Source organism: Brienomyrus brachyistius, unplaced genomic scaffold (genome assembly GCF_023856365.1).
Source record: "Brienomyrus brachyistius isolate T26 unplaced genomic scaffold, BBRACH_0.4 scaffold52, whole genome shotgun sequence".
In the NCBI taxonomy this organism is placed as follows: Eukaryota; Metazoa; Chordata; class Actinopteri; order Osteoglossiformes; family Mormyridae; genus Brienomyrus; species Brienomyrus brachyistius.
In genome coordinates, this window is record NW_026042327.1 from 210,703 (window position 1) to 229,173 (window position 18,471).

An 18,471-nucleotide genomic window follows, 5' to 3' on the forward strand; every position below is an offset into this window, starting at 1 on the left:
GTCAGAACGCATAACCATCATTGAAAACCACAGATTCTTTATTCTGATAACATTAGTTACTTTTAAAAATGCAGTTTATTTTGACATTGTAAATTTCCTGATCAGTGTTTACCGTCTTTAACATGATGAGGTTACACTTGTGCCAAAAATACGTCGATTTGCATGTGAGTTTTCTGTTTGTGCCAAAAATATGTAAAGAGCACACAGTCCATGTCGACTGAGCATGTGACACAGCATTTGTCTGCTACAACTCTATCAACCGTTTTGCTAATTAATGTTGTTTTATTGTCATCCTTAGCCTCCAATGCAATTTTTTTCTAAATTCATCTTAGAGAGTCTAATGTTCTTTAACTCAACCTGTAGACTTAGACACTCCTGCTTAGTTTTGAAATCATTAGTTAATTTCCATTTGTGGAAGAGAGCCCTTTTCGTCCTGACTTTATTCTTAATTTCCATAGTAAACCACCTTGGTTGTAGTTTCCTAGATTTAGTTTTCCTGTAAACATGTATGAAGTGCTCTTGCACTTGCAACAATGTGCTTTTAAAAAATTCCCATGCCTCTTCAACCGTTTTGCTATTTAACTCCATCCAGTTTATAGTTTCTAGTTTCAGTCTCATACCATTAAAGTTAGCCGTCATAAAATTGTACACTTTTGTTTTGGACTTTGCTCTTCGGACACTAAAACTAACCTCGAATTTAACCATGCTATGATCACTATCCAATGGTTCTAAAATCTCTAATTTTCCAATCCTATCCTGGTTATTTGAGAAAACAAGATCAAGAAGGGCTTCTCCCCTCGTAGGGGTATTAACAAACTGAGTAAAAAAAAAAACAATCCCGTACTAATTCCACCATCTGAAGTTCATTTACAGAAGAGCCAGAGACTATGTCCCACTGTATCCCCGGTAAATTAAAATCACCCATAACCACATCTTTTTTTTTTTACTCATAATTCTGATATCATCATATAACATTCTGCTATCTATAATTAACTAGCTCACTATGACCCCGTCCTTTACTCCCAGCCCAGTATATTTATATAGCGTATTTAACTTTAACTTGATTTAATCAACGTATAGTTAATATAATAAAATGCTAAGTACAATAAAACACTAAATAAAGACTTGCGTTAAAATGGAACTTTTTAAACTATCCGATAGGGTCAGAGTTATCCTTAGAAATTAAATATTTAAAATAACCAAATTAACAGTTACCTACCTGAGACTGGCATCCTGCTGAACCACGTTTAACTAAAATAAAGCGAAGTTGCTCTAGGGAGGCCGAAAAACCACAAAAAAACCCTCTCAAAGCAGGCTACTGCCGGAGCAGGGAAAAAGTGGAAAATGTCCTCCCGGCCCCGACTGGCGACTGAGCAAAACTCTGGAGCACCTGTCCTTTCCGAGTTAATGTTACCGATGTTAGATAATATTACCCCGCGGGTGTTTGTAGCGAAGGTACGCGGACAGAAACGCAGCTCGCGCGACACCGGTACCTACCGATAATACTCGCGCTAATTAACAAGGACAGACAAGTACTCACGCAGTCCGAGAAACAAATAAAAGTAAAAAAATTAAAGAACAACCACCCACGTAACTGTACTGGCACACAAACACTGAAATATACTTCCAAATAATTCCAGTCAACCGCCTTAATTTGCACCCATTTGGGGGTCATAAGCTCCCATTGCCTATAATCTATTGAAAGAAATCTATTTACCCATGTTTTCCTTTTCCGTCATTGCAATCAATCAGTATTTTATTATTCTGACAGTAATTCGTTGACGGTCCCTAAATCAGCGGCGTGCGAGCGTCTCTGAGGCTGTGGAATTGATTTGGCAGTCTTTCGACCGCCTTATGCCGGCTAGCGTGAGGGAATCACCGCCGCTAAATCTGGGGAGTGTGGATCTGAATATCCGTGGAATATCCAACCTAAAACTGATTTCACACAGAGAGATGTGGCTAAAGTTGTTCTTCAAGGAAGCCTCATTCAGGATAACGAAGTCTGGCAAAAACTTTCCTCAGCTAAGCGACTGCTAGACATGCAGCCACTGGGAATAATGTTAGGAAATGGGTGAATCGAGGTTTTATTCTTCACTTCCTTTAGCAAAACATTAGCAACATACTAATTTCTTGTATGTGAAACATTAAAATTCGTCGAAATGTACCACCAGCCACAAAGAATTAATCTCATCCGACAAAACGAGAAGCTTATTTAATAATCGTTTTAATCACATATATTATTTTCACCGACTTTCTGAAATTACATTATCTTTCTAGGAAACATCGGATGTTCAGAAATGTAAACAAAGCGCCTAGAAATTCTACAACTCCTGCACGTCAATCTGTCTCCCTGAGTTCGGTTTCCATGGAGATGCCTACGATACAAAGTTGTACAGTGACGTAGTCAGTAGCTTTATATAAATTCTAAGGCGCATGCAGAGTTCTGGCATTATCGCTGTTGGATGCTGATCTTTGTTGTAATGGCTTCAACTGTACTCGTCTGGCTCTGCTTTTTGCATTGCTGCCTTCCATTTGCCCACACCTGCCTGCAGTGTGATCCGCTGGTGCAAGAATTAAACAATAACTTTTTAAAAGCGTTCTCCAATGCATCAGTGGATACTGATGAAATTATGCTCTACGTAAATGACTTCTTTGCAAAGACCAGCAGATACTCCTATGGAGTAATAGGTAGGTGTTTGTGTGTGTGTGTGTGTGTGTGTGTGTGTGTGTGTGTGTGTGCTATTTTCTCGACAAGCAACAATGATAAAGCATCCTAATAATTTCATAGTTAAATGACTAAACAATATATTTTTTCATCATCTGTAAAATGTAAATGACTAATATCTGGACTTGGTTTTGCACTGGTGGTACAATAACTTGGCGTCTGACCTGTTACATTTGTCCAAGATGCCACCACACTGTCGAAAGCGAGTGAGGAGTATCGGGCAGAGATTTCCATGCTTCTGCGTGACGTTTCTCTCCATGTTGGTAAGACAGTTCACTAGTGGAGTTATTTATGCCCTCACTGCACCCCGGTCCACATGTGTGATGTGTCTCTGGAGCTTCTTCAAACACATGCGCATGTGTGGGAATTTGTCAGCGAAGCAAATATATGCACTACACTGCACACTTGCACCACACTGCACACATGCACAAAATCGAACAGTTTTATCCACTATTTATGTTGTATTGTGTTGTTGATGTCATACATGCATTTATTGTGTTTGTATTTATGTGTAGCACCATAGGGGGCCCAAGGGATACCAGATGTCAGTGCACTGTGTACTTGTACATGGACATGCTAACAATAAAGAATATTTGAGTCTTGACATTTGATCTTAAGAAACGGAGTCAATGAGTGTTTATTTCTCTGCCCAGAACAAGAAGGAAGGAATGTCATCAGTGACATGCTAGACAAAGGGAATAGAATTCTACAAGAACATCTGGAAACCTTTGTCCATACAGGTACACACTTTTGCTCTCATGTTATAAATAATAGTTTGCAGTCTGTTAGTGTCAGTAGGAAATGACATATGCATTACTTCCTGTTGGTTTTCTTGCAGGTCTTTGCCCAAACAGTTGCGGTAAGTGAGGCTCTTTTTATTATCTTGTTCATTCAGCAAAGGCGTTATGCTGTTTGTTTTCCCTATACACGTGACAGACTACTTGTGAATCTTGCTTCAATAAGAGCAGAGCTCCATAGGTATTCAAAGCTGTCATTTTTTATGCCTGTTCTGTAAAAGTCTGGATGTTTTCTTCCCTGTGTTTCTCTCCCACCCCCCACCATGCAGGGTTGCTAAATCAGAGAGTCATAAACTGTGAGACCTGTGCCTCTCAGATACGCACCTGCCCCTCTCCACTCGGCCGGGATACCTGTGGCAGTGAGTTATACTTGTCCATCCATCCATCTATATGTCTGTCCATATCTGTATACACAAATACACAGTATGTCTTCCTTTCTGCTCTGCTCCTCTTTTTTGTTTGTTACCGCACATCACCAGCAGGGTAGTATTAATTTTTCTTTCTCTGCCTTGGTCAGAGCGCCACCTGGAAGCAGAGGAGGGAAGCTCTGCAGTATTGGACTGCTCTTTGCCCTGGCACAACTTGGTGGAGGGAGACAAGTTGTACCAGTTCTCTCGGGTGAGACTCACAATAAATGAACACTGTCTGTTTCTTATATCGTCCATGTGTGTGTGTGTATCTGTGTGAAATAGAACTTAAGAACAAGTTGGCTGACAATAGAAACATAAGGTGCAGATACATAGGTTGAATATAAACATTTTAGCAAACCAGTATTACTGAAATGTATGGGCACATCAGGCTGTCGAGGTTTACTACTGTTTTTCTTATTTATTGTTTTATGTCTCTCAGTACTCAAATCCTGCCGCCACATTTATCGTGTTTACAGCCAGCGCTTCATCAAGTGTGGTGCTGAAACATATAAACTTACATGACAAAGGATTGTACCAGTGCCATTTACTGGACAGCAACAACAAGGTTTTGACCAGCTTGAAATACCAACTGACTGGTGAGGTTTCCATCCAGTTTATATTGAAACTGCATTTGGCCCAGTTTTAAAGCAGTGCTTGTCCAACAATAGTATCCCCTCTGTTTCTTCTCAGTCAAACCTTCAGCCCCCACCACACCTGCGCCCACGCCTCCCACGATTCCTCCTCATGACAGCGGCAGCCTCCCTGATGAGCCTCCCAAAGAATTGCTTGCTGCATTTGTGGGTGCAGTGATTGTCTTGGGTCTGGCTGGCTGCTGTGGCCTCGCAGTAGCTTTTGGGTGAGTAATTTATTGGGCGAGGTACTCATGGGGAAACACGACACTGATACATGCCCAGTAAGTAAAGAATGACATAATCTAATTAATCTTGAGTAGAAATATTTGGGCAAGCCGAAATCACGGTAAATTGTGTGACCTAGTAAATTATGCTAGCTGGTTTGGATAAAAATAATAAATGAAACTGAAATGGAAACGTGTTTTTAGCTTAGCGCTGAGACGAGGGCAGCTGGATGAAACTGTGATGGCGGAGGAGGGGAGGCTGCCAGACTGAGAGCAGAGACAACAGCCTTGCCCTGAACTCAAAAAAGATGAAAGAAATTATCCTGGACTTTAGAAGATGGAAGCACGGGGGCCACCACCCCATCAGCATCGGTGGTGAAAAGGTGGAGGTGCTTCAGAGCTTTCGATTCCTGGGGGTTCAGATCAGCTGTGATCTGTCATGGACCACAAACACTTCAGCCATTGCCAAAAAAGGACTTCAGAGACTCCACTTCCTGTATATGTATATATCTTGTATATGCATAGTGTCTGTACATTCTCTCCCATTCTATTTATACCTCAAATCTTTTTAAATACTGTGCATCTGCTGGTGTGTTCCAAACTAAATCCCATTGTACTTACAATGACAATAAATCATTCATCTCATCTTATCTTCGTATCTTATCTTATCTCACTAAATTGCCAAAAGTATTAGGACACCTGAAAAAAGGTTAACTGGTACTTTGGGCAGGGCTTAGTAGCCCCCCCCCCACCAATTTCAAAACTGTGCTACCCAAATTCTGCCAGTTTGGAAATAATACGTTGGATCATGTGCAACATAGCAAACGCTTACAAAGCGCCCCCCTCCCCCCACACCAGTCAGTCTGGCAAAAGTCACACCTCTTTGTCCCTGACCCCTGCATACAAACCCCTCACTGCCAGAACAAAGCCCACTGTACAAACCATCAGAGTCTGGCCCTAAGGAGCCATGACCAGACTACAGGGGTGTTTTGATGACTGGAAATTGTTTAAACTGGAATCCACAAAGGACAACCACACCGACTTGAATGTATATGCATCCTCTGTTGTTTTCTATGTAGGGAGCCGCCCACTGGTCCAAGGGCGCAGCCGAAGGCTATGAATGCGTGTTGGTCCTTCCGAGCCTCCTGGGAATTACTTACCTTTTTTAATATATAAAGTATTCTTTTATTCACATATCTGACTCCATTTTATTAAAGACCTTATTTCAGTATATTGTAGTCATGACGTTTATGTTGTTCGGATTACTCCGGGACTCTCCTTTATATTACCAACTCTAATTTACCCCGACGAAGGAGTCCGCCAGATTCGCCTCGGCCGATAGGGCGATCCGCGGGCCTGTTCCACAAGGTTTGTCTTAGAGGTACGGAAATCGCCACCATTTAAGACAAAGTCAGCCTCTGATTATTCGGGTCCCTCGACCTATATAACTTCCCAAAGGCTCAGTGTCTGCCAATCACTGAGCTTGTGGCCGCATCGGAGATTAAGCCGATGTTTACCCAAACCACACGTACGTCCACCTCAGGGGCTCAGCCGGGGGCAGCCCATATCATAACATATGTCAACCTCAGCGGCTGTGAAGGCACACTTTTCGTAGCGGTAGTTTGTACGAGGCATACTTTGGGCTCGTCTCAGGGACTCCGCCGATGCCACCCGTTATCTTACCATGTGAGCGTCTCCGGGACTATGCCCGGTGCCTAGGAACGTAGTGTGTACGCCCCTCAGAGGGTAGACCGGTACCTTTCATCAGCATGTATTGACCTCAGAGGTTACGTTGGCCCGTAACTGAGCGTGTGCGAACTCTAGAGGTGTAGTTTTGGTATCCACCGTAACTCAACCTGGGCAGTCGAGTTTAGGATCCGGATAAAGGGGATTTAACCCAGAGGCTGCAAGATAGTATTTACCACTTTTGTCCTAATCAGGATAGAAGTCCAATCTGGAAAGTTTATAAAGAAGTTAGCAAATCAGTCATAAAGTAATCGAAACAACATTTATTAAACATACTACAATATACAATTATTGACATGTGGCCACATATTTGTAAATACATTTGGACAAATACAGTATTAAACAATCACATTCCTCAGCTGAGAGAGCACAAAGTTCTGCGGAAAGTATCTGACTACAGATGGGCTTTCACGCAGGTCTCTGTGGGAGCTCTGATTACAGAGTGACTCCCCGAACTCTTCTGAGGCCCTTCCTTAAGTATCCAAACCAGGTGATGGCATGTCTCTGAAGACTGACCAATTTCAGTCAATGGTTAATTTTAGGGGCATTGCTGACCTTGGTTCTCAAGTCCCCAACCAATCAGATCAATTTAGGGGGCGGTCATAATTCCCTTGTTCTACCATGTGAGAGGGTCTCTCAGTTTGGTGGGTTTAGCTGAAGTTTCTATATTTCTCTTAGGAAAAGCTATACTATTACAAGTTAAATCTATAGTAAAAAAGAAATTAGGGTTTAATCAAATCAAATTACAAATACCACCAAGTGTGGCAGAATTCCTTAATCTAAAACCCCCAAATTACTGTCTAAAATATACAGGACACTTTCTGAAATGGATGAATCAATATCCCTTCCCATTGCAAAATGCGAGGCAGATCTATCAGTCAGCTGGGACCACAATTTCTGGTCTAAGATATGTTTAAAAACCTTTAAGCTGATTAGAAATCCCAGTTTATAGTTAATACAATACAAAATCCTGCATAGAGTGACTATACAGGGCATCGGATGTTCAGGATGGGTTTTACGTCGTCTAACAACTGCTCACACTGTCAAGGCGACACACCTCACAGTTACATCCATGCTTTTTGGTTCTGTCCACCTACTCAGATGTTCTGGCTCAGGATCTGTGAAGACTTATCAAAGTGTCTGAAATGTACCATTCCAGCATCCCCTTCAGTCTGCTTGTTGGGCGACCTAGATGGTGTCACTACAGATTTTAACACAACCCACATGGCTTTCACCGCCTTATGCATTGCTAAGAAGACTGTCCTTATGAACTGGAAGAATAAAAATAACCTTAATATCAACCAATATAGAGACAGTTTGTTGAACCATATTAGTCTTGATACAGCTTCTGCCGCCACACTAGATCAGTCTCTCTGTGCTCCTTTGATCAGCTCCATCACCTAGTGGGGGTGGGGGGTCACGGTTTTGTCCCACTTTGGTCATTGCTGTTCCCTGGGGGTGGGTTGCTGGGGGGGTTCGGCGCTGGGACTGCGGTCCTGGCCTGGATGGGGCTTTGGTGGCTCTTGGGGGGGGTCCTTCTGGCGGCTGCAGGCGGCGCTGCTGGGGGAGCCTGTGCCGGCGGACGTAGGTTACTGGCCTGGCGGCCGTGCTGCTCCTGGGTAGATCCGGGGCGGGCTTGGGGTTCTGGGGGCGCTCTGCCTCCGGGCCGGGGTTCCGGCTGGGCTGGTTGGGGTCTGGGCTGGTGGGCTTCTCGGCTGCTGCGGGGTCCGGGGTGGTCTTCTGGTCTCCTCACCAGAGGAAAAAATGGGGTCCACATAGAGTATATATGGGGAGTGAGAGTATGTGTACAGCGTTCATTTCTGTGTGTCTCTATGTTGGGTGAATGTGTAAATATTTGTTTATGTCTGCATGAGGGTGGGAACGTATGCTTGTATATGTGTGTGCCTGTTTGTCTATACGCATGTGTCAGGTTGGGTCCTAAACTACACCCGAAATAACATCTCGGGCTCCATTCCCCCCCCCGCCACACTCCCTGCCGGTGGATGGGGCCCCCGGCCGCTGGTGCGTTGGTGGTTTTCGATGTCCGGGGCTGGATCCTCGGGTGGGTGCTGGCTCACCCTCGGTGGTTGCCGAGATCAGGCCCTCCTGGCTCTGTCGGGCCCTTGAATCTCTGGGCCCAGGGCTTGGTTTGCCCTGGTGGGGGCGGCCGCCGGCGGAGCCTGCGGGCTCGCCGCCACGGCCCCCTGGGGCTCCTGCACTGTGGCTGCCGGATGGCCTCCCTCCGGAGCTCTCCTCCGCCCTTTTCTGGGTGAGGGGCTGCTATTCTCCCTGCGGTGGTCCTCCGGGGGCTCCCATGCCCTAGGGGGCCTCTGCATGTCTGGGGTCCGGGCCTCTTCCGTGTCTGCTTCATGTCAAGTCAAGTCAAGTCAAGTGGGTTTTATTGTCATTTCAACCATACACACAGTATATAGAGAAATGAGATAACGTTCCTCCAGGACCATGGTGCAACACAGAGTAGGACAAAGACCGAGCAACATCATAAGTGCCGAAATAACGGTGGTAACAGTCTGGATACAGTATTTAAGTTACTGTATGGTAGCAGCGAAGGTTATACACACGTGGACAAAATTGTTGGTACCCTTCAGTCAATGAAAGAAAAACTCACAATGGTCACAGAAATAACTTTAATCTGACAAAAGTAATAATAAATAAAAATTCTATGAAATTTAATTAATAAAAGTCAGACATTGATTTTCAACCATGCTTCAACAGAATTAATAAAAAAAAAAAAACTCATGAAACAGGCCTGGACAAAAATGATGGTACCCCTAACTTAATATTTTGTTGCACAACCTTTTGAGGCAATCACTGCAATCAAACGATTCCTGTAACTGTCAATGAGACTTCTGCACTTCTCAGCAGATATTCTGGCCCACTCCTCATGAGCAAACTGCTCCAGTTGTCTCAGGTTTGAAGGGTGCCTTTTCCAGACGGCATGTTTCAGCTCTTTCCAAAGATGCTCAATAGGATTGAGGTCAGGGCTCATAGAAGGCCACTTTAGAATAGTCCAATGTTTTCCTCGTAGCCATTCTTGGGTGTTTTTAGCTGTGTGTTTTGGGTCATTGTCCTGTTGCAAGACCCATGACCTGCGACTGAGACCAAGCTTTCTGACACTGGCCAGCACATTTCTCTCTAGAATCCCTTGATAGTCTTGAGATTTCATTGTACCCTGCACAGATTCAAGACACCCTGTGCCAGATGCAGCAAAGCAGCCCCAGAACATAACAGAGCCTCCTCCATGTTTCACAGAAGGGACAGTGTTCTTTTCTTGATATGCTTCATTTTTCCGTCTGTGAACATAGAGCTGATGTGCCTTGGCAAAAAGTTCAATTTTTGTCTCATCTGTCCATAGGACATTCTCTCAGAATCTTTGTGGCTTGTCCACATGTAGTTTGGCAAATTCCAGTCTGGCTTATTTATGACTTGTTTTCAACAATGGTGTCCTCCTTGGTCGTCTCCCATGAAGTCCACTTTGGCTCAAACAACGACGGATGGTGCGATCTGACACTTATGTTCCTTGAGCTTGAAGTTCACCTTGGATCTCTTTAGAAGTTTTTCTGGGCTCTTTTGTTACCATTCGTATTATCCGTCTCTTTGATTTGTCATCAATTTTCCTCCTGCGGCCACGTCCAGGGAGGTTGGCTACAGTCCCATGGATCTTAAACTTCTGAATAATATGTGCAACTGTAGTCACAGGAACATCAAGCTGCTTCGAGATGGTCTTATAGCCTTTACCTTTGACATGCTTGTCTATAATTTTCTTTCTAATCTCCTGAGACAACTCTTTCCTTCGCTTCCTCTGGTCCATGTTGAGTGTGGTACACACCATGTCACCAAACAACACAGTGACTACCTGGAGCCCTATATATAGGTCCACTGACTGATTACAAGATTGTAGACACCTGTGATGCTAATTAGTGGACACACCTTGGATTAACATGTCCCTTTGGTCACATTATTTTCAGTCTTTTCTAGGGGTACCATCATTATTTTTTTTTGAACAATGTGTTTATTGTTTTTAAATATGCAAAACAGGTAACAGAAAAACACATTTCCATTTCGTCACAATTATTTCCCACCCCAACAAGAGAACATCACTCTCTTCTCCCCTATATAGATACACAGAATTCTCTTACAAGAAACAATTTAAATGCAAAACGAATATTGCAAGGTACCCAAAAACCAAATATACATTACTGTACTTTACACATAAAAGTTACATTTTCCAACAAAACAAAAAAAAAACAAAAGGACCAACAAACAATATACATAGTTACACCTCTTGTAATAAATGACCAATATTATTGTTGTTAATGTAGTAATTAAACGGCTTCCATATTTCTTCATATACATCCATTTTATTTTTAATAAAATATGTTACTTTTTCAATGGCCATACACTGTGCCATGGCCTTAATCCAATTTCCAATAGATGGCGGATCAGGCCTTTTCCAGCTAAGAGCTATCATTCTTTTAGCTTGTAATATAGCATAATCTATGAATTTGCGCTGCTGATGATTTAGTTTAAGGTTCTTTGGATATAAATGTAGCAAAATCATTTTTGCATCTAGGGGTATATTCAAGGGTACAATTGTCTGTGTAATATTAATCACTTCCACCCAAAAGTCTCTAAAAATATTGCATTCCCAAACACAATGTACAAATGAACCCTGAGCCTCTCTGCATTTAAAACATGCATCAGGAATATTTTTATTAAACCTATTTAGTTTGACAGGAGTTATGTAAGTCTGCATCAACCATTTATATTGAAGTAGTTTTAAGCTAACGCTCCCTATCTGTTTCTGAGAATTATTACAGACTTGTCTCCATTCATCCTCAGATATATCCTCGTTTAATCCCATCTTCCATAATTTAAGTTTTGGCATTGTTGATTCAGTAGACCCTGATACAAGCCAGTTGTAAAAAACTGATATTAATCCTTTATTATTGCATTTCTTAGTAATTAATTCCTCCAAAGAAGAAAGTACTGGTAAGTTTAATGATTGGTTCTGCCTAGAAAGAACAAAACTCCTTATCTGTAAATATTTAAAGAAATGTTTTCTTGGAATATTATGCTTAGTATATATCTGCTCAAACAACATCAACATACCCTCCTCAAAAAGATCACTAATTTTGCTTAATCCCTTTTCAGCCCACAGCCGGAATCCTGAGTCCTTCATGCCTGGTTTGAATAATGTGTTGCCCCAAATGGGACTATACTGGGATAAAGAGTCAACTATTTTCATGTACTCTCTAACTTCATACCATACTCCAATCATATTACAAACTATGGGGTGCTTGGTGACTGTTTTCAGTTGTTTAACCTTATCTGAGTATATATACAAGTTTAAAGGTAGCGCAAAACCACATGACTCCATATCCACCCAGGATGGTTTATTTCCAGCAGAAAAATAAAACATTATTGTTCTCAATTGTGCAGCTAAAGAGTACCAGTACAGGTTGGGACATTTTAACCCTCCAGTGTCAAACGGAAGATAAAGAAGAGAAAGACGAACTCGAGGGCATTTCTTATTCCAAATAAATTTCCTGAATAATGAATTAATCTTTGAGAACATTCCAGCTGGTGGCGCCAAGGGGATATTTTGGAATAAATACATGAATTTAGGCAAAATATTCATCTTCAATATATTTATCCTACCTATCAATGAAATTGGTAAGGATAACCATCTCTCCAGATCTTTAGATGTTGATTCCATTATAGCATTATAATTTGTAGAAATTATATTTTCTAATTGGGGGACAATTTTTATACCCAGATATGTAAAGCTGGATGATAATTTCAAGTTAAATAAATGTGATGTATTTGGACATCTATCTTTATTAAGCAACATTAACGATGACTTTGATATGTTCACTTTATAACCCGATATATTTCCAAATTGATCGATCAGGTCTAAAAGTGCTGGAAGAGAGGCGTTTAATTGTTTTAGGAATAACACTACATCATCAGCGAATAAAGCTATTTTATGTTCCTTGCCACCCATTTTAATCCCTTGTATGTGGTTGTTCGCTCTTACGGCTATTGCTAGCGGTTCTATAGCCAAAATGAATAAAAGTGGGGACAATGGTGAGCCTTGAGGGCAACCTCTTGTAATATTAAATGGCTCAGAAATCATCTCATTAGTTAAAACTTCAGCCGTTGGGTTGGAGTGTAATAATTTGATCCAATGTACAAATGAATTTCCAAATCCGAATTTTATGAGAACGTCAAAGAGATAAGCCCATTCGATCCTATCGAACGCCTTCTCGGCGTCAAGCGAGAGAAGAGCAGTATCCCTTTCCTCTTTTTGGCTATGCAAAATATTTAAAACACATCTTACATTGTGAAATCCCTGTCTATTTTTAATGAACCCGTTCTGATCATCACCCACAATGCCCGGAAGTACAGTCTCTAGTCTTTTTGCCAAGATTTTACATATTATTTTGGTATCTGTGTTTATCAGACTAATAGGTCGCATATTTCCACACTTTGTATTCGGTTTTCCTGGTTTTGGTAAAAGAATGATCAAGGCCTCTCTCATAGACTTGGGAAGACAGACACTATTATAACATTCTATATACATATCATAGAGTGGCTTAACCATTTTATTACTGAAATATTTATATAGGTCGATGGGCAGGCCATCAGGTCCTGCTGTTTTACCACCTTTTAATGTCCTTATAGCCTCCATAATTTCAACTGTCGTAATCTCACCATCTAGTTTAATTTTAAGTTCCTCAGATATTTTAGGAATATTGAGATTATCAAAAAATGCGGAGTGGGCATCAGTCGTGGCCTTACATTCAGAGCAATATAGTTTTTCGTAGAAGTTTCTAAACGATTTATTAATTTCCAACGGGTCTAAAGTCATATTTCCATTTTCATCTTCAATACTAGTAATTACTCTTTCTAATTCCTGTTGTTTTATACGCCAAGCAAGAAGTCTGCCTGGTTTTTCTCCCTGATCGTAAAACTGCTGTTTTAATCTTAATAAATTGGCTGCTGCTTTTTCAAGTGTTTTTTCATTATATTGGGTTCTTAACAATAGCAATTCTTTTAAAACATTATCAGTATTTTGGCCTGCTTGTAAACTTTTTTCCTCAAGTAAGCGAATATTTGTTTCAAGTGTTTTATATTTCTCCTGTTTCTCTTTTGTCTTCCTACTCGTATAGCTTATAATTTGTCCTCGTATAAAGGCTTTAAAGGCTTCCCATCTGATTATAGCTGATGTTTGGGTAGTGTTATACTCAAAATAGTAATCAATTTGATCCCCTAAGAATTCAAGAAATCTTTTGTCTTGCATCCAGTGTAATTGAAATCTCCATTTAGTACGGTTATGAGAAAACTTTGGTTCAACGTATGTCAAAGATACAAGAGCATGGTCTGAAATAAGAATACTACTATATTGACAATTTCTAATACATGAAATTAGTTCCGCTGAAATCAGAAAGTAATCTATTCTTGAGTATCCTTTAGAAGTACTCGACCAACAAGAATATTCCCTTTTTATTGGATTTTGAGCCCTCCATATATCCACCAGGTTAAGTTCCTTTATAAAATATTGTAAAGCTTTTCTAGACCTTACATGGGTGTTATCAATACCAGATGACCGGTCCTTACTGGGTTGCAAAACACAATTGAAATCACCTGCCACAATGTGTTTTCCGGGCAATGTAGAGATTCTCAAAAATAAATCATTATAAAAGTCTACGTTATCTTCATTAGGTCCATATACATTAATCAGATTAATCCGAGTTGATAGAATGTCTCCCTGTACAATCAAAAATTTAGTTATTTTATCAATGCGCAAAGGAATAGATTTATGTATCATAGTTATAACTCCTCTGGAGTTCGAATAATAAGCTGAAGACAAAACCTGACCTTGCCATCTACGCTTAATTCTGATTATCTCATGATCTAACATGTGTGTTTCCTGCAGGAACACAATTTTGGCTTTTATCCGTTTTATTCTACCCATTACTTGTTTTATTTTAGTTAGCTTACGTAGGCCTCTACAATTCCAAGATACACATTCCACCAAAACGTCTGTCATTTTTCATAATGTCATATTTAACATAAAGAAAGGTAAATTACCTTGGTGCAGGAGTAACAATAAAAACCTACAAAGGGTACCATTTGAAATAAAACCCAAAACGAAAAGGAAGAGAGCAACCCACCCAGAACCCAGGCCTGACACACTAGAACATACAGGCTCCCCCAAACCCCTAAATAACTTCCCTCCACTATCAGGAATAGGTCCACATTATACTGAGGAACTATTCTCCTATAACCCAAAACTCAGCTCAATTACTTGTCTATGTAGAAAGATTAATCCAGATAAGATATTTTATCTATCAACTGAACATAAAATGTGTTATACTACAAGCACGTACTTTTCAACCCTCACATAAGAAGCACCTAATTGCACTTTAAGAAGAAAACAAAAGAGAAAACTAAATAAAACATATCTTTAAACAGAACTTATTCAAAACTTTATATTAGTACACTAATAGAGTCAAGTCTGTAAGTAGTACGATGTCACTTTACCAGCAAATTTAGGCCCTACATACCTCTTAGTTTCCAGCCGCCACATCTGATAGGATTGTAACTTCAATAAAAGTTCTCATCAAGTCACACATAATTTAGACACCCTCAATCACTGTCTCCAGTTTCTTGGTGTAATTATTCACGTCCGTTGGTGTATTAAAGACGACAGTGCGACCACCGTTGGTCAACAAGAGCCGTGCGGGGTATATTACCCGGTGCTTATCCAGACCGATTTGTTGTAACCGCTTCCTCACTCCGTCGTAACTCCTCTGTCTCTTGTACACCTCCGTTGGCAGGTCAGGAAGAAATCTTATTTTGCTGTTTTGGTACATCACCTCTTTGTTTCCGCGCAGCTTTCAAGATATTTTCTCTGTCCTTGTAGGTTAGGCACTTGATGATGATAGTTCTCGGGTACGTAGTGGAACTTTGGCTCGCTGTTACACGGTGCGCGCTCTCCAAAAACGGCGGCGTTATCTTCAGAGTATCCGCTATCCATTTTTCCATAAAGGAACAGGTATCATTGCCTTCTACTTTCTCGGGTATACCCAGTACACGCAGGTTATTACTTCTACTCCTCCCTTCTAAGTCTTCGACTTTGTTATTGAGGTTTTTTGTCTTGTTCTCAAGTTTTTCGATAACTTCTTTCAGGGTTCGTATCTCGTCTTCTGCCGTAGATATTCGCATTTCGGCCTCTATGATACGCCCTCTACAGTCTTTCACGTCCGTTTGGACAATTCTTATTTCCGTCAGTACACCGTCAATTTTTGTGTTAAAGTCTTGTTTGAATGAGGTTATGGCAAGCATGAGATCCTTTGTTGATGGATTTTCCATGTTTATGACTTGTTCAGCGTCCGCGGTCACGTTTGCTTGTGCCTGCTCCGTTGAGGATGGCTCCCCTTCAGCTAGCTCCCGACCTACATCCTCGCAGCTCTCCATCGTTTTCTTCTCCTTAACCGCTTTTTTGGCATGTTTGAAGTAGTTTTCTCCTATGCTTACAATTTTGTCTTTTTATATGACCTCTCTCTGGAATATTATGCAGGATTTATTGAAAAGCAATTAAGCACGAGAAAACGCGTCTGCTCACCTTGCCGCCATAACCAGAAGTCGTAAAGTCAACATTTACTGAAAAGCCATCTTTATTAAAAAATAACTAAGGCTTTATTCTTTAAAGTCTTTAACGTGTTTTAATGCGACTGCTAAATGCAGTTTACTAGCTCCTACTGTTATAAATTAAATGCTGTTAACCAGGTGCACTCGTAGTGACAGCTTTCTCTGGACCTGACCCTACACTGGGTACATGCATGGGGACCATTGCTGACATAAGGATCTAATGCCTAGGTGTCGAGTCTCACGGTTAAAACCCCCAGTCCCCGTGTGGCTCAGGGTTCATCAGCTGGTAAAGATTGGTAGATTCCATGAGAGGTACCCCTTTAAATACGCTTTATTCCCACCACCTCACAAAATTAGTACATTTTAAAAACACAACCATGCTGCATACATATAACAAAACATATGTACAACTTTTATTTTGAATAATAAAACACCCGGTCATGGTACATTTTAAAAACTCATTTGATAAATGTGCATAAACATTTTTGTACAAGCTTGAAAAATACAACACACGTATACATGATACATTTTAAAACACTTGTGCAACTTTGAAAATAAAAAAACTTCATGTTACATTAACAAAATCTCCTTTGATAAAAACCCTACAAAATTTGTACAACTTTGCTTTTGTAAAATAAAAGCCATGTTCATATTAGATTTCAAAACTAATTCACAAAATGAATGCATAAAACTTTGTACATTTTAAAAATACGTTTGGGCTGCAAACACATAAGAGAATGTTTTTGTAAAACACCCCAAACATCTTACATCTTAAAACATCTGTACATCTTACTTTGAAAAACTTTCATGTTACGTCTTAAAACATTTGTACATCTTACTTTGAAAAACTTTCACGTTACGTTTTAAAACATTTGTACATCTTACTTTGAAAAACTTTCATGTTACATTTTAAAACATTTGTACATCTTACTTTGAAAAACTTTCACGTTACATTTTAAAACATTTGTGTAACTAAAAACTATGGTCAAGTTATATTACAATTCTTTAAAGTTTTTAATGTGTATTTGCATTTAATGTGTAAATGCAGCTTACTGGTTGCTATTAAATGTAATTAAATAATCATGTACACCTTCTTTAAAATAACAAGACTATATCCTAAATTCTTACACCCTTGCCTGATTCCACAGTTCCTACCCCCCACTTATGTGGCCCCCCTCCCACCCTTCCATGGCTTGTGAGATAAGGAAAGCACACTTCCCAACCTTTGGTTGTGCGCTTGTGCGCATGCTTGGGGTTTTGCTGTGTGTGTGTGTGTGTGTGTAGCTTGTTCATCTTGCGTCCAAAGTTAAGGTTATATTTTATACTACTTTAAAATAACACATTTTTCTTTGACTGTTTAACAAACACATCTAAAGTTTTTATACATTTAAACATTAACAAAAGCTGTTAATGTCTTTTCTTTAAAATTTACAAGTCTATTTTGTGTGGTTTTTCACAATAAGACTCATGAACGACTAAGTTAGTATGTTTTGGGGTCTGTATACACATCGCGGTCCTATACTTTCACAGACCTAAAGTTAAACTCTAAAGCCCCTGACCACTGGTGTGTGTGTGTGTGTGTGTGTGTGTGTGTGTGCTTGTGCACATGAGCATGAATATACATTTACTGAAAAAACATATTTATTAAAATAACTAAGGCTTTATTTTTTTAATAATTCCAGCAGATAAATGGGGTCGTTATAGTGAATCTGTAGTCTCCCTGTATAGTGGATGACTGCTGACACTGTTGAATTTGAACTATGTTTCATTAACTATCAAACAGGCTGCAGCTCCGTTACCGTTGTCACCTTAGCATTGTACTCCAGCAAGCATCTCAGATCAAGCTTGTAGATTAAATAAGCTGGGGCCGTGGGCACCTTGTAGGGTGTCTTTATTAAAATAACTAAGACCTTATTCTTTAAAGTTTTTAATGTGTATTTGCAGCATGGTGCTAAATGCAGCTTACTGGTTCCTATTAAATATAATTAAATAATCATGTACACCTTCTTTAAAATAACAAGACTATATCCTAAATTCTTACACCCCTGCCTGATTCCACAGTTCCTACCCCACACTTATGTGGGCCGGCGGTGCCCAACAAAATAATAACTTATTAAAATAACACACACACTCATAAGCACTCTCCTCAATATAGCACTCTCCTCAATATAATTTACAAATAAAATAATTATTAAATAATAATTAAAAATAAATAAATAATTTATAATAATAAATAATAATTTAAAATAATAAATAAAT

General features: G+C 40.1%; 2 protein-coding genes and 1 long non-coding RNA gene across 4 annotated transcripts in view; 2 read left to right on the forward strand and 1 right to left on the reverse strand.

Annotated features, from left to right (window-relative positions):
- Window positions 1–18,471, reverse strand: part of LOC125723844 (uncharacterized) — a 214,739-nt gene that overhangs the window by 182,681 nt on the left and 13,587 nt on the right. The gene's annotated exons all lie outside the window — the stretch shown is intronic.
- Window positions 1–18,471, forward strand: part of LOC125723832 (NACHT, LRR and PYD domains-containing protein 12-like) — a 240,480-nt gene that overhangs the window by 90,600 nt on the left and 131,409 nt on the right. The gene's annotated exons all lie outside the window — the stretch shown is intronic.
- LOC125723879 (uncharacterized) lies at window positions 2,730–4,715 on the forward strand. The gene is made up of 6 exons (XR_007387007.1): window positions 2,730–2,988; window positions 3,379–3,465; window positions 3,564–3,881; window positions 4,040–4,140; window positions 4,372–4,528; window positions 4,623–4,715. It is a non-coding gene; the product is annotated as an uncharacterized LOC125723879 (long non-coding RNA).